This window comes from Poecilia mexicana, unplaced genomic scaffold, assembly GCF_051168715.1.
Source record: "Poecilia mexicana isolate PSO_F unplaced genomic scaffold, ASM5116871v1 scaffold_16, whole genome shotgun sequence".
In the NCBI taxonomy this organism is placed as follows: domain Eukaryota; kingdom Metazoa; phylum Chordata; class Actinopteri; order Cyprinodontiformes; family Poeciliidae; genus Poecilia; species Poecilia mexicana.
In genome coordinates this window covers 5,273,775-5,290,537 of record NW_028263385.1, presented here as the reverse complement: position 1 = coordinate 5,290,537, position 16,763 = coordinate 5,273,775, and the positions used below count along the sequence as shown (strand labels likewise).

Sequence of the window (16,763 nt, the reverse complement as noted above, 5' to 3'; positions counted from 1 at the left end):
CGATGTTGATGAGGGGAAATATAAATCAAGAGTAAAAGTGAGGCTTCTTGGTGAGAATGCTTCTCAAAGATAATGGCATCATCATGCCTGTGTGGTTCTCCATTCCTAGGAAGATTAAACACTTTATCATTGTCGTTGGGACAAACATACTCTACGGAAAGCATCCATCCAATTATTTGTCGTTTTTTCCACTCAAACCAGAGATCCACGTGTCAGCTTCATCACACACCACAAGCTTTAAAACGGGGAGATGAAAAGAGACAGCAGTCTTATCAGGACAGCGTTACCTTTCAGGGGTAGTAGCCCACGGTGGCAGCTGACCTCACTTTTATTACCGCAGTCTTTTACTGATGATATCATCCAAACCCATACTGAAGGCCCCTGCAGCTTCCGACCTCAGTTTATCTCATTTTATGGCTGTAAGAACTGACTTCTGCCCAAAAAAAAAAAAAGCCAGTGGCCACGGGCAAGCATACGCAGAAGAACAGTGAGGCTCCTCGCACCTCATCAAAGCCTGCAGCGAGTCATGGAACATGTAAGAGATAAGGTGAGAGCGAGGCATCAAACAGGAAATAGGACATGAACAGTGACAGCAGAAAGACAGAAATCCCAATGAGGAGGGAAAGGAAGACAGGAATGACAGTGTCTCATAGCTCACTGATCTGGAAGCATTTAGACAATCAATCCCAACTTTCAGATTGACAGGCTGTGTTTTAGCAACAAACTACAGTTACAGTAGCCATAAAACACAAATGAATGTGATTTAAAAGTGCAAATCCTGGGCTGCAGCCTTTTAAATAAATGTTCTGCAGTTTTCCTCTGAGATTAATTAGGCACTCAGAGAAGATCACATTCTCCATGGCTGTCTCCTGTGGTATAAATTTGACTTTGAATCAAATGCAACATAATTTTCAGTGTCATAATTTCAACAGGTGAAATCTGAAGCCAAGAGACCAAATTGCATGTCTGTGAAGTTTCATTTTGAAACGTATTGAGATCATCACAGAAAGAATCCCATTTTACCTGGGATGCATGTTCAAACCCTTTAAGCTTCATCAGCTTATGGGTGCAGCAACAAGTAGACCTTCACAGGGAACTGTCTAAGCTTGTAATTATTGACAAAGACAAAACTCAGACCAACTAAGACCACTTAACTTGATCAAATATTGCACCTACAGTCAACCATTTAGCACCACTGTCAGGAATACAGTTGATAAATGAGGCAAGTCTCACTGGAAATATATTTTTACATCACTCCAAGTAAATATTTTGAGATTTTTTTTTTTATATTGATCCATTTTATATTTACTGAACTTCGTAGTTATATTGTTGGGAAATAAGCTCTGAGGGCATCAATCACAGTTGTCCACTGTTCTGGATACATGGGGCCCTGGTGGCACTTCACTCCGTCAATCGGGTGCTTATCTTTTCCGCGTGCGTCTACTGTGACTGAATTGTGTGTTAACGCATGGCCTTGATCCTGGTATAGATAACATTGCCTTTCCTAGGCTTAAAGAGGATAAGGGCTTATCTCTGTTAAACCTCCAACAGTCATTAGAGGCAGCAGAACTTCCTTAGAAGTCCATCTAATTGGGGCTCAAATCGTCTTTCAAGCCTTCCTTACTTTCCTCAAACGCTGAAATCAGTGCAATGAAGATGTATTTTACTGGCATTGGATCAAGAATGTCATTATTTTAGTCTTAGCATGAATAATACCAGTATAGAAGAAAGAGTTTTATCTAAAAGGGTCAGCTTTTCTGAATTTATATTCAGTGAGATGGATAACATTTGAAAACACTCTACCTTGACAGACTGCTCTTTCAAGTTCCCCAAATCAGGAGTACTTCAAGGCTTTATGTCACGCTTCAAATAAAACTACAATTCATACTAGAGGATCAAAGCACTGCACATTATATTTATCTGTCAAATCTCTCAACGTTCAACAGAAGATGTGTTCCCACTTACCAGAGAGTCTCCTTCCAACAGTCCCCACATCCTTCTCCTCCCTTTCTCCTCCCTCCAGCTTTGACCAAGCAGTTTTAATAATAGGAAAGTGAGGGGACAAACGAGGCCATCCATAAAGAGACCAGTCACCGGCGTGAGCATGCTGTTGAGTCTGGGTGGTGGTGTCATTAAGTGCGAGTGCGTGATAAATGCACTGTGCTTGTCGGATTTGAGCTTCTCATTAGTCTGTGTTCAGGAGCAGACCTGGGGCCATTACTCTTGCAGCTGCCTTGACAACAGGCTGATTGTGTCTGCGTTCAAGAGCAAAATAAAGTGGATTTCTATTGTAAAACTTGTATGCAGACAGGCATTTTAAACAAGGCACTGGACCTTTTGGGAGCCATTGTTAAACATCTTCCAGGTTCAGACAATAGTCCTGCTGAATTTAAAACTTCCATTTTCCAAAGGATAATTCCTTGCAAAATTTGAATTGGGTTAAACTGGGTTAACACAAAAACCAGGCACGTCTTCAGCTTACTTAGCTACTTGTAAACTCGCATAGGAAATCGGCCAACTCATTAGGATGGGGAAAAATTTTTAGTTCAATCATCTTGAACGTGGTTTTTGGTACCAGATGACCTAGGTGGAATTTATTAGGATTTTCACACACACGCTTCACACACACACGCACACACACACACACAACATTAAATGTAGAAGTTAATGTACACATTCAATGTAAGGAATATTACATTGCAAACTTAGAATCAAATTATAATCAAACATCCTTCGAGCAAACAGCTTACCTGAGTTTTGCTGGGATGTGGTTTAAAAATTATTAGAACTGGTGAAAAAGCCAGCCTAAATGTGCCTGAAATTAACTGTTTTTGTTTAAACTGCATATGGACAGGGCATCTGACCAAAACAACCTCTCCAATATGTTCAGTTCTAAATAAAGATAAACACCAGCTGACCTTAAAGAGCTGTGAGAAAAAGATGCTCCTGGATGTCCAGTGTTTGAAGGGTAACTGCTTCAGTTTGGTGCCTTTAATATCGGAGCTCAGTTTTAAACTGACTTGTTAAACAACAACCACAAAAGACATTCCTCAAAAAATACAAATATGTACTAAAACCTTTAAGAAACTTCTAGACCTATTACTTAAGATAGTCAGGCTCCTTGAAGGGAAAATCTATACAAAAAGAAAAAAAAAAAACACAGCTAACATTGAATCAATAAGAACAGACCTGTTTTGATTTCAGGTCTCAAAGCTTTGATTAGAATTTCAAAGTTTTGACGTGGCTGGAAACCAAAACGCCACTGTTATGATGTTGATATGAATAAGATATGAGGCTTCAGAAATGTGGACACATACACCTTTCTGAATAAGCAACACATCACCAGATATTACACTTCAGTATATTTTAAAACACAGAGGGAAATAAAACTATAAGTCTCTATCATTTCAAACATTTTCTTCTGTACGTGTAAATCTTTCCAGACCTAATATTCTAGTAGACTCAGTTATGAATATGGAACAAATTTGTGACACTTGTTACATTTCCAGCTGGTGCAGATCGCTTTCACACCACACTGTACTAAGCGAACCAGATCCTGGTCTTTGGTCTGCTTGGCATTCATATATGCTTTAAAACCTCACAAACATTTATTTATTTTACAATCATCAAGGCAAACAAACCAGCGTTCGATTAAAGCGGACTAAGCAAGGCTGATGTGAATGCACCCTAAAACTTGCATTTTTCTTAATCCCATAGTTTCCCGTTGTTGATACACTTAAGATGTTGGTTTTAACTTTGCGTAAAAACTGTAACACAACTCTGTAATTTAATGTCTTATGTATTGCTATCCTTAAAGTTACAACATATTTCAAATGGGCCTGAAATGAAAAAGTGTCTGACATTTACTCCAAACTTCTTTATATATTTTGAGGCAACAAACCTATTAATATCTACTGAAAATGACAGACTGATAATGTGCGAACGCAGCAGCTTAAATTCCAGTGCAGAGCAAGTGTGCGTGCTCCTAAGAGTTACTGCTTCATACCATTCATGCTTCATATTTCTGATGCATCTGGCTTTGATAAACAAAGCATAAAAGAACTTTAGAGGTTTTGACTTTTGTCTGAAAAGTAGACCTCTTTAAACATAATTGTCAGCAAATATTCCTGAAACAAAACACAAGAAAAGCTTACACTAGAAGTCATTTTTGAGCATAACCAGACATATTTCAGTGACAATGAAGAGAATAAAAGTCTATAAAATAATACATTTTAAAGACATTTGACATATTTTATGTATTAAATCATAGTGGCTACCAAATAGACTCCTTAACATCTGGAGTCTGAATTCCTTTTTTTAAAGCAAGACATTTGATTGCTAGGGCTGAAACAATTAATTGGAATACTCGTGATGAATTGATTATTGAAATAATTGTCAAATAATTCAGTAATTGCTACCTAGAAGATACACTCAAAGAAATAATTTGCTGAAATGGCACATCCAGAGCAGCGATTAAAAAAATAAAAAATAAATAAATATATATATATATAGAGAGAGAGAGAGTAGCTTTTAAGATGAATCAAACACATTTGCCTGTAAACATGTTCTAGCCAAAATTCAAGTGGTTTAAATTTAGTTTCATCTGGTTCAATTTCCGTAAATGATAAAACATAATAAAAAAAAATAAATAAATAAATAAAAATAAAAAATTACCAACCAACACCTTTTGTTATGAAATTATTAGCTGGTAAATAAAATAAAAACATATTCAACACATTAGTACAGCTGTACTAATTTTAAATCAAATCAGAAGGGGCTGAACTTTTCCCATGTTGGTGTTAGAAGCATATTTTTAAGTTGCATAATCAACCTTTGCTACAAATGCTAAGCATACAATACAGGGAAGTTGTGGTATTGCATTTTAGCCAGTAACATGCTTTGAGTATGTCATTAGCCAAAAAAGATACACACAGTACACATTTTATCTATTTATATGACCTCAATGGAACGCTTGTTGATGAAAACTAGAACGATAGAAGCTCATTTTTAAATGCATTATCGCCTGTTTGTGGTATCTGACAGCAGATCATGCTAGAAGCCACACCTACTGGGTCTGCCTGCCTGTATCTGTGGTTAAGCCAGTTGTCTGGATGTCTGGTATCATCAATTCATAGAGACAAGCATCTGCCCAGGTCTCCTAACTGTACCTCTGTCCTCACTGGCCTTTCAGGCTGTTCTGCAGACAGCTATGTGCTATTGGCTCGGCAGTGGAGCTTATCATGATCAACACAGGAAATGTGAAGCCACATAGAGCGGCCGCTGACACTTTAATTTGTCACCAGCGATAGGGTTTGTCAAACTATTCATGGAGTTCATCAGCCAGCTGGCTGTATTTGCTCACTCTGTCGATGACTTTTCAGCCCTCTTGAGAAATCTTCCACCACCACGACCTTGATGCTTAACTGTGGCATATTTTTCACGAGCAGGTGCCATGTTCCTCCTCAGCGCAAGACTATGCGCTGGGTACTGATGAAGCTAAATCAGTGCTTGAAAAAAAAATATTCCCTCAATAACTGAGACAATCACTTAATGCAAAACAGTGTTATGGTTGCAGCAAGGGGGGAGTACTCGGCTGAAGAGCAACCGGAAACTCTCAGGTAAATGGAAAGAACGACTTTCCAGAGTTCAAGGTGAACATCTTGGAAGCATTCACAACACTCTTAGCGAAAGGCTTTTCCTGGCATAATCACCATCACAAGCCACAAGGAGTAATTGTTACAAGTTTCTTCTACAAGGTTACACATCATCAGCTGTCAGATTCTGCTCATGAAACAAAATACAAAACTTGCTGAAGTTTAAACTATGCATGAGGAGGAGAAGACAAGGGTGTTAGTGTCATTGAACATGTTATGGTTGTTTGGTGGTACGAGAATAAGTGGTATACTATCAGAAATGGTTCCTCTACAGAGTTTTTTTTTTTTTTTTTATAGGCACAACCATCCGTCAGATTTACAGTGGTGCAGATTAAAATGTCTCGTTAAGGTTAGACCTCAGAGGAGAATAGGCAGGCTCGTTTGTGATGACAGACAGCCAAGTAGCTGAAATGACCACTTGGTATATCCAAGGTATTCAGAACAACATGTCTGAATGTGCGACACATGAAACCTTAAAGCACATGAACGGCAGAAGACTAGACCGGCTGCCACTCCCATCAGACAAGAACAGGAAACTGAGGATACAATTTAAACAGGTACACCAAAAATTACCAGATTGGAAAAATACAACCTTGTCTGTCGAGTCTCGATTTGCAACTCTCAAATGGCAGGGTCAGAACTAGGTGTAAACAAAGCATGGATTCATCCTGCTTTGTACTGTTTAGGCAGCTGGTGGTGGGTGAGGACAGAGGGGATCATTTTTTGGCATGCTTTATGCCTCTAAGCACCAATTAAGAATAATTTATTTGCCATAGCTTAAGGAAAATCTTCATCACTAATATGTTACATTAATCAAGATAATGCATTCTGATGTTATATTATTGAAAGTTTAGAACTGCACTGATCTTTTAAAATCAAAATGAAGACCACATTATATAACAGTATTTTTTGTATTTATATAATTTAGGCAACACACAAAACAGGTTTTACAGTTGGAATAATGTTGACCATATATGTTTAGTCTTTAGATTCAAAATTCATGAAGTTTCAACACAGCACACATAAACATATATAAATACTTGCTTCCTTGACCTTACATTGTTAATTTAAGAGTTTGAGTCCTGAAATATTTTAAATTCATAGCCGATGGCCCAGTGGCCTTCCAAAAGCAAAACAAATGGCCATTTTACAAAATTAATCACATCTATTTAAGCTACAGCTTCAGGTAAAGAAATGCTCAGCTGAAACCAATACCAACAAGATATAAGCATAATAGAAATGACCACCATCTCCCAAGTGCATTAGGAATTAGTTGAACTCTTCCAATCTACTTTAACATCCACTCTCTATTACAAAACAGAAAAAAAAGGTTGCATTCGAAAATGATGCATCACTCGGCAAACAGAATGAGATGATTCACTTTAATCTCTGAGATTTAATTTCCTTACTTCTGTCCAAGTGATTTGCTACTGCAGATGTCTTCTCTCTATGCTTAAGCCCTGCGGCCATATGCTCCAAATACACAGACTGAAGCGAAGGGCTTTTAATCAGTCTTCTCAATGATGGAGCATATTCTGTCATTAGAAGACACAAAGCTTGGAGGCTTGTTTGAGTCTCTCACTTCCAAGTATTTCAACTGAAGGTAGGTCTGAGACCCCTGCACCTTTCACTGCATTGTTTTTAACTTTGTGGCTTTCTCCTCTATTTGAGGTGGTAGCAATCCCACTGTTGTTCACAAACACATTTTGAACTTTATTTTCATACGGACACTCTTATAGGAACACTGTTAGTGTTGATTAATTTAATTCTTGAGCTTAACTTTAATTGTTTCCTTTTACAACACACACACGCTTGTTTTCTGGGAAAGAACACAAATGCTGAACCAAAACAAACACATAAACATAAGCATGCATGAAGTACTTATTCAAGGAAAGTTGGAATGGGAAAATGGCTACTATAACAAAGAGCTTTTGAGTTTACATCGTAGTTTGAGTCTAATCCTTGTCCTTCCAATCCAGTTGGACAAAAGCATGAAAAGGAAAATGTACCGTTTTCTTCTTGGCCTCCACATAACAGCTTGATACACCATCAAGCTGAGCACACAGCCAAAAGCTGAAGAAACAATCCCCCCTCCATCTCAAGCAGCTATTTTGGATTTTACCCAAATATCCAAATATATAAATTTTAATACGGACAGGAGTTGGACAAAGGTTTATGACACATTGCATTAATAGGTAAACATGAACATGAACTTCCTCAGCAGAACTATTTGCTTTTTGACAACAAAACCTAGATAATTTCTGCATAAGGGCAGCCACTTTGAGAATTTAGATATAATAATACAAAGGTCGCAGGAGAGAAAAATGTAAACATAAAGCCTAATGATATATTTTTAATATCATTGACAGACCCATTATTTATTAATTGACCTATTGTTGACAGAATATGATGAATAAATAATTAGTCCATACTGCAGTCCTGTGCTTCAAGTTTAGGTAGTTTAGTGGGATCCACGTGAATTATTTTTACATGATGTTGGGTTGAGTATGCTAAAGTTATCATACTCGGTAAAGCTAGCGTGGTAGCTAACTTTAGCATGTAAACCACCATTAGCATAGTTCCTGAAATTTACTCTTGATGCTAACAGTATAATGCTGGGATAGTAGCAAAATTAGCTAATTAGTTCATGCTTGCATCTCAGCCAAACTTTAATACTGTTCAATTTTTAACTTAGATTTAACACCATGTTAAATTTGGAGTTGGTTTCCTCATTGTGGCAACCCCATTTGAACTACATTTCAGCTTCTGGCCTGTTGAATTTCTTCAACAGGCCTACATTGTTTTATGCATATTTGTCCTTCCAATATTTTTACTGATTTGAAATTTCCAACTGTGTCTGCTTTAGCTCGGCTTTTTTTTTTCCAGCAGCATATAAACTAAATGCTATTTTTCCAGCATTAAAATTAATTAAGGTTTTCATCTTCATTATTTAAAAAGCATTACCATAAATTTCAGACTTGCAATGAAATCAGATCTGCTTGTTTATGACCTTTACTTGTTGTTTAAAAACCAAAAAAAAAAAAGACTGTTGACCCTTTGCTCATTTAAATTGTAATTATAAACGGCCTTGAGTCAAGCATTGGAGGGCTGCCTGACTTTCACCTCAACATTAAATAATCCTTGCCTCATTATCCAAATTGACTAAATGTTTCCGACCCAAGCTAAGAGATTAAATTGTTAAGAGATGTTAAAGCTGACTTTAAACTGTAGCACCCATCCACAGCTCTTGGAACGCGTTCCTGAAACAGATGTTGGACTGTTTGGTGTGTAGCCATGATTGTCAATACTGCAGAGCCCGTTTTAATCTTTTGGTGGGGCTTCATTCCTTTCACTAGGCTTGATTTATTTAAACTCAGCTGCAGATAAAGTTTAAACTCTGTGGTCTGGAAGCTTTTTGTTTCTGCATGAATACAAAAATATAAATGCTACTGCTGGACATGGAGCAAAATGCCTGCAGATTGTTTATCCTTACAAAGAGCTATTACAAAACGTGACTGTTTTCTGTTGCTCAAACGGAGACATGTAAGTGCGTTTGTGTTTTCTCAATCAAACTGACTTCAGCTAAGCATTTTTGGGTGTACAGCACATGGACTTTTCATTATAAATGTGGAATCTGTTTGAGGTTTGAATTTAGTTAATCTAAAGCTCCTAGATGTACATAAAAAAAATAAAAAAATCTGAAAAAATGGGTGTTAGAGGGAAAGTCATCAGATCACTGTTAAAGAGCATTCCAAAAAAGTACCCTACAAAATTGGTAAAAGAAAAAAGAATAAAAAGGCTTTTGCTTTATAGATGCATGCTGCAAACACCCAGAGGATTAAAGGTTTGTGAATCAATATCTCTGCACTGGGCCTGCAGGCTTTCTGATAAATATACAACAATGTGAATGCTATGCCAAATAACTTGTAAAAACACCTACATTTGGCAATTATAATTTATTTTATCTTTAATTAATCAAAATGTCTACACTTCATTGGAATGCAATGATTTCTTTTTTTTTTTTTTCTCTGTGGTAATGTGACTAAACAAAGTGTTTCTTAAGCACTCCTTAAAATAAGGAGGCTGGTGCCTCTCCAGCTATCGGGCGAGAGGCGGGTCACCCTGGACAGGTTGCAAGTCTGTCGCAGGGCAACACAGAGACACACAACCATGCATACACACACTCACACCTAGGGGCAATTTGGAGAGGCCAATTAACTTGATAGTCATGTTTTTGGACTGTGGGAGGAAACCGGAGTACCCGGAGAAAACCCACGCATGCACAGGGAGAACATGCAAACTCCATGCAGAAAGACTGGGGCCGGGAATCGAACCCAGAACCAGAACCGGTAATGGACATAAAAATTAAAATCTCCAAAGCTGTTTGTTGAAGAACTGCCAGTAAGAATGGCATCTAGGGTTTTAACAACTCTTCATAAATTCCTACAAGTGCCATCTGCATGCCAATCTGTTCTTTGGGGGATTGTTTAGCAATTTCTGGCTAACTATTGTAAATGTCAGTGTGTCTCATTAAGCATGGTGGAGGATTTCTGATGTTTTGTGACTGTTTCTCTTCCACAGAACTTGATGATTTTTTATAAGACAATAATAAGGCATTTTAAATAAGAATCCTGTGGACTCTGCCAGAAAAATGAAATAGGGTCATCGTTGGTTATTTTAACAGGTTAATTATAAAAGTGTTTTTGCCAACTCAAGACACAAAATAGTTCATCAGACAAAATAAACATTTTTATTGGCATCTCAGTCACCTGTGTGTTTACCTGGTTAGAGAACAGAAAGGCAGATAAATGCTCCAACCTCGTAAAAAAGAGGGGAAAACTCTAAAGACCTAAAATTTATTATTTTGATTTATCTTTAATATATTAACAGTTACAATATTTTTATTTAGAGCACAAATGTCAAATTTCTTGTTCATGTGCATGAACACAGCCAATTCTGAATCTATTGGTAAAAGGAGGAAGGGCACTCACAGCAGTAGTTTCAATCATTGTGTCGGGCACTGTCTGTATCTGAAGTCTAACTGTCGTATTGCATAGACAACATTGTTCATGCAGCCTAACAAGATTTTAGATAAATTTAGTGTTTCAAAAACCTATCCATTGCTTTTCTAAAGAAAACCCAACTGGGGAGCAGTTCCACATCCTCAGGACTCAGCCTAATGAGCAATGGCACTCCTTGTCAGACAAACTATGATCTAACTAAAAGTCATGTTGCAGTGAAAAACATCCACGGGGACTTGAGTCAAGCTTCACCAAAACCCTAAGGGTAAACTTTGTCAAATAAAAGCAGTTCTGTAAATAGAACAGCCTGCAAACATGTACAGCTTACTGTCATATACAGAATGCAGATAATGCTATGCATCTATAGCAAGTTGTATATTAGGGCTCCCAGAGTCCCAGCAGTCAGCCATTAGTCTAAGCTCTCTGTCCCTGTGTGAAATCCCTCAGCATTCTTTCAGCTTTCTGAGCGGATCCAAGCGAAGACCCTCCGACAGCAAATGTGCGCCTCCACTGCACACATCATTGATACTAATGGGGACGGGTGTAGGGTAGGGTGGCATGCGGATCAGAGTGTGCTGGGGTGTGATGTGTGGGTGCACACAAAGTAACCAAAGTCAAGATTACACAAATGGAGCTTGTGTGTTTGCTCCGCGGCGCAAAGATCAATTCATGTCACTGCAGCAAATGGTATGACAACCAGTCTCCTCCCCAACACCATCTGCCTCCTCTGTGACAATTTGTCACAGCACATCGAAGTGTGGCAGTGCCCTCATTTAACACTGAACGATAGCATGGCTTGGAGAAGAAAATGTAGAGAAACAGATGAAGAGGAGAAGAAAATAAGGGCAGAGGCAAAGCTCTCTGGGTAACGAGTGAGAGAGGTCAATGTGAGTTTATAAGAGGGCAAAGACAACGAAATATACACATGGGACATTTTGGTGACTCAAGTGTGAAACAGATACACACAAGAATATGGGTTTAAATTTGGATCAGGACATCGGATGCATGACTCTTTTCTCTGAGAGGCTTCATGTAAGCTTTAAGGACAAATAAAAAAAAACAACAAAAAAAAACAAAAAAACAAATATATATATTCACAATATAGCATGAAATAGGAGAGTCATCTGCAGTCCAACTGTGGCACAAAGTTAAGTACATCTTTCTTTACTCCAACTACAACATCCAGGCTGCAGGAACATAAATAAACAGGAAACCCACAAATAATTGTGATTACAAATTCTATGATAAAAAAAAATCATGTGGGTTAAAAGTTTATCTCAGTTAATTTGCAGTAAATCTAGCATCATCACAACAGAAGCTGGGGTTTCAAAAAGCTGCTTTGTGTTTTGACGAGCCACACAAAGACCTTTTCAGAAAGTTCCTGGCAAGTGGGCTTTGAGCAAATGTCTATACATGTAAAACTATGCTTCTTTCACAGTGGCAGCGACATAGTGCCTGCATTATTAAGCAAGTGGGTGACAAGATATGTAAGCAATGCCCTTCATTCTTTTTGCCTCCCTCTCCCTTACTCCTGCATTTGGCAGAATAACACCTCCATTCAACTCAGCGGCCTGATCGCGTTTCATGCTTGTGCACCCGCACTGACTACCATTCTGTCCCATTCAACCTACGTTGATGCATCTTTGTGCCATCAATAATGACATTGGGGCCCCTCATGTCACCATGATGCCAGAGATCCAGCTCAGCAACAGAACCTCATTTTCATACACTCAACCAGGAATCAGCAGTGATGTTTCCCTGCCGTCAGCAGAGTGCATTGCCAACATGGTGGGCTTCTATTCACTTTGACTGATGCAGAATACTCTACTTTGGTCCCGAGCTGCACGTGTGCACAGCCAGCCAAAAGAGGGGATCACAGAACAGTGGAGCTTTGAAAAGCAAGCATGAATAGAGAGAACCAGAATGTGAACATTCAATGAGTGAAAAAAGGAGCTTGTGAGGAAAAAGCTATGTGTTAACCCTCCACTGTGCCTTTTATTCTTTGGTCAAGCTAAAACAATATCATCATAACCTGCAAAGGCAACATGATCAGGGAAAAACATTAATACCTTTACCTAACACACTGCTAAATTTAAACTCCCAAACTTCTCCATTCATCTTCCATCAGAAACCTAGTGAATTGGAGCAGATACAACCTCCCCTGCAGCTACTGGAGACATTATTATAGGTCTTTATATGCCTTTATAATAAATACTGTTCACACTTCCAGCCGTTTAAAACTTTGCAAATATTTTTCTTCAAATTCACAGCTATGCACTAGTCTGAGACATCATTTTCACATGACAGATGTATAAGAAAAGGCTGTTATAAATCGTCAATATACAGAAAGAATGAATGGCTAATCATAAGAGTTGCTATGTGCTGATCCAATCATGTGGTCGGGTTTGAGTCACGCAAAGTTTTGTTAATGTAAACAGCAGAAGCAATATTTATTTCCAGCCCTATAACAAAAAAATCAAGATGCACAATAACAGTCAAACACTACGCCTATAAAGTTTATGTTCTAAGGATGTGCAAAGAAGCAAACAGAGGGTAAAAGGTCTTACAATGTCTGACATTTAAGTTACATTACAAGAGGAGAAAAGAAGGTCATGTGATCTTACAGTTTTGTCACGTCCAATGATCCAGTAATCTGTGCTCCTCCTACTTCTCCAAGGTAACAATCTGTCTTGTTGCGTGAAGGACAAAGTGGCTCGGTTGGTGGGCCGTCAAATGCTAAACCCTCCCTTTGAGGATCCTCCTTTAAGAATGCTTAGTCTTCAACAAACTTCCTGTGAAAGCAAACAGAAAACCACATAAGAATGCACAATACGAACAGCTGCACAGCAAACACTCTGCTTTAAAAACCTTAGGGGTTTGTCACATTTGCCTAAATGGTGGCCGGTGACCCACAGAGGCCCCATGAAGAGGGGCTTTATGTCTTCTCAGAGTAATCTCCTCAGTCACTGTGCTGTCATAACATCACAGCTAACACAAGCAGAGGAGTCATAAAGAGAGCCAGATGTGCTGGGGTGAGCTGGGTTACGGGCACAACTTGGTGATGACAATAAAGAAGCTGAGGATTTTTATGGTTCAGGAGGACTGCAGGGTGATGTTTGAGCAGTTTGCTTTTCTGCCTGGAAAACAATCGGTCCATTTGCGGAAACATGCCCAGTTAAATATCCTTACATGAAATGGGCCATAAGTTCAGAATTGTTTAATTCCCAAGACAAAGCTCCGCCCACTCTCCACAGATTGCCAGGAGTGATCTATAGACTAAATGCAGCACCCGGTGTAAGATGCCTACACTTGTGTTAAATGCAGGGTACATTGTCTAAACCTTGTTTTTGAAACTGACAATGTGCAGGTTGGTTTATGGAAGATGTGGAAGCAGATATGCTCCAGGTTATTTGCTGCAAAACAAAAACAGTGTTATAGAAATGCGTTGGCGTACAAATTCTTAGTCATCCACATCTAGAGCAACAAGGCAAGTGGATTGCCATGTTTAGTCTGATAAAAAGGGCTGCAAGTAGCTAGGAATGAAACCTATTATTTTATCTCACAGTGATACATTTTTAATGTATGTGATATATGCCATAATGTTTTCCATGTGCTTGTTTAGTAATTATTTGTATAATACTATTTACGATCAGATTATTGTGAAAACAAGATACTTTAAAGAATTCACAACAACAGAGGACAACAGCACAGCATAAAGCAAGTGGACTTTTTTCAACATGAAAATTAATGGATCTGTTGAGTTTCGAAACAGCCAAAGAAAAATGTTTAGCTGGCTTTCTATTCTAGCATGTAGGTCTCGTCTCTTAGGTTTATTGAAACATCAGCTTTACCTGTACAAAGATATTCCCAAGCAGACTATTCACAGCTTTCCTTTCTCATTCAGTAGTTATTTACACGGCTTTTTATTAGTTCCATATAATTATAAGCATCCCTATTCTCCTTAAGCTTGCTTTTGTTCTTCACATTCACGTATGCAGCACTGCAAAGTCTGTCTCACACTGACATCCTTTACTTAGCCTCCCCACCCAAATAAACCACAGTATACATAGGAGCATATGTTACTAATGAACTTCCTGGGAATCCATTATTGCAAATTCAGCATTCCCACCACATATGCTTAAGTAGTTTATGATGTTCATGGCTGAGTAACAGTAACTGGTCTATAGGTTTCCAGTAACTAAAGGAACCCCTGGAGACACTTTATCTGCATGTTTTCACCAGCCTCCCCCCTCAAGCCACTCAAGTAAAGCGTTGGGAAGAGGCATCCTCACTTTGGAGCAATTCCCTACAACCTTAGCCATGGATCAAGCATGTCCACTGACCAACTCCTGCAGCGCAGCAGATGAGCTGCTGTCTAAATCCCTGTTGAATGAGGCAGCCGGCTACAGCTGGTGTGAGCTGAACACAGCCACTCACTCCCATCATAGCACCATAAAGCCACTGAAGGCCTATAAATTCTTAACAACCCCAGACTCTCTGTAAATTAAGCAGAGCTGTGTGACAGCTTCAACATGCCGGTTTGTGGTGACTTAACCTGCGTGCTGTAAAAACTGGAGGGAGTCGGGGGCTGGCTGGTGGAAATGTTAAGGTCACTGTGCCAAATGACCAAATGTCTTAGTCATACAATGGCAGCCCGTGGAGTAACATATACCATCTCTAAAAACACATGGAGAGGAGGGTTTATTTAAACAGAACCTTATAATAAATGCCTCTTTTTACAACTAATCTGTTACAAAGGTTTGTCTGAAAGGAGATGGAGAATAAAGAAACCACACACCGCCATGTTTTATTAAAGATTTTAAAACTGTTTTAAAATATATTGGCTGAGGGTTCTGGTTTAAAGCCAATGATGCACATCCTGCAGTAGAATGCAAAAATAAAAAAAGCTATGGAGAATTCTGCAAATGCTACATACAAGAACTACACAATATATTTTATCTCAAGCATCATAAAAGTACCACTTTATGTCACAATCACAATGACAACTTGTGACACATAGTGTCCCTACCCTACCCTAACCCATATTAATTTAATTTTAAGCCTTGTAAATGTCTATAATTGTCTCCTACTCGTCTCCAGATATGACTGTCATTTCCAAGTATTACCTTAATATATATGTGAACGTAAGGTGGAAATGAACCCAAACCAGTGCAGAAACTTGGGATTCAGGCTAAAGCAACCACCCACCAGAGACATGCATCGGCTTCACTGTGCTGGATTCCCAAAACCACTCAGAATATTGCTAACAAGAAGGATTTACTGAAACTCACCACATGTGCAAAACAAATTTAGATATCAAGGCCTAGAATCCCCATCTCTTAATTACAACCCGTTACTCTTTAGAAGCGCTCAATCAATTCCACCAAAAAAGTGTGTTCTCAAAAACAACATGTGGACTGGATAAGCAACATGATTAAGAGCCTCTAGCAGAGAGGTTAGAGAAATTAGGGTCGGCAGATTTAGCTAAAGAGGGCACAGAATGAGGAGGACCTTCAGTCTATGTCTGTTGCTTGACTCAGACTTTCTCCACTCCAGTCTGAATAGAGTGGCAACCAGTATTGATTATACGGAATGAGATCAGCAGGTGGGACTATTATCAAGCGCTGCAACTTCAGCTGCTGAAGCTATTAGACAATGTGACTGGAATGCATAGGAGATGAAGGATAATGTTGCAGAAACTGTTTCCCAGGCAGACTGTGATCATTGCACCCTTGTGTTAGTAAGATTCTATAATTTCTAATCTTATTTCCAAGGAATAGCCCCACAGAGGGTTTCCCTTATCCTGCCATAATAGTTTTGAAGTCAGCCACATTTCCTTAATGAGCTTTTTGGAGCCCTACATTCCCATTAACACCAATCTAACAAACAATTTACTCCTTCAAACACCCACCTTGAGCATCCCCTTGCACTCCAGGTCTCACTTTCAGGAGTTTCGTGTCAATTTAATCTCCTCCTTTGAGCAAAGTTGGTGAAGTAATTCCTTTCCAAAAATTGCCCTAATTCTAGCAAAACAAATTTGTAGTACCATAGCCAAGCTCACCACATTCCCTATTATTACTCTTACCAC

The 16,763-nt window shown here is 38.7% G+C and overlaps 1 protein-coding gene across 3 annotated transcripts in view; it reads right to left on the bottom strand.

The window, feature by feature from the left end:
* sema6cb (semaphorin 6Cb) overlaps window positions 1–16,763 on the bottom strand; it is a 153,231-nt gene that overhangs the window by 78,326 nt on the left and 58,142 nt on the right. For all 3 annotated transcript variants that reach the window (XM_088014052.1, XM_088014054.1, XM_088014053.1), the window contains one exon: window positions 13,300–13,467. The gene's annotated coding sequence lies outside the window, so the exon portion shown is untranslated. The remainder of the gene's footprint in view (window positions 1–13,299; window positions 13,468–16,763) is intronic.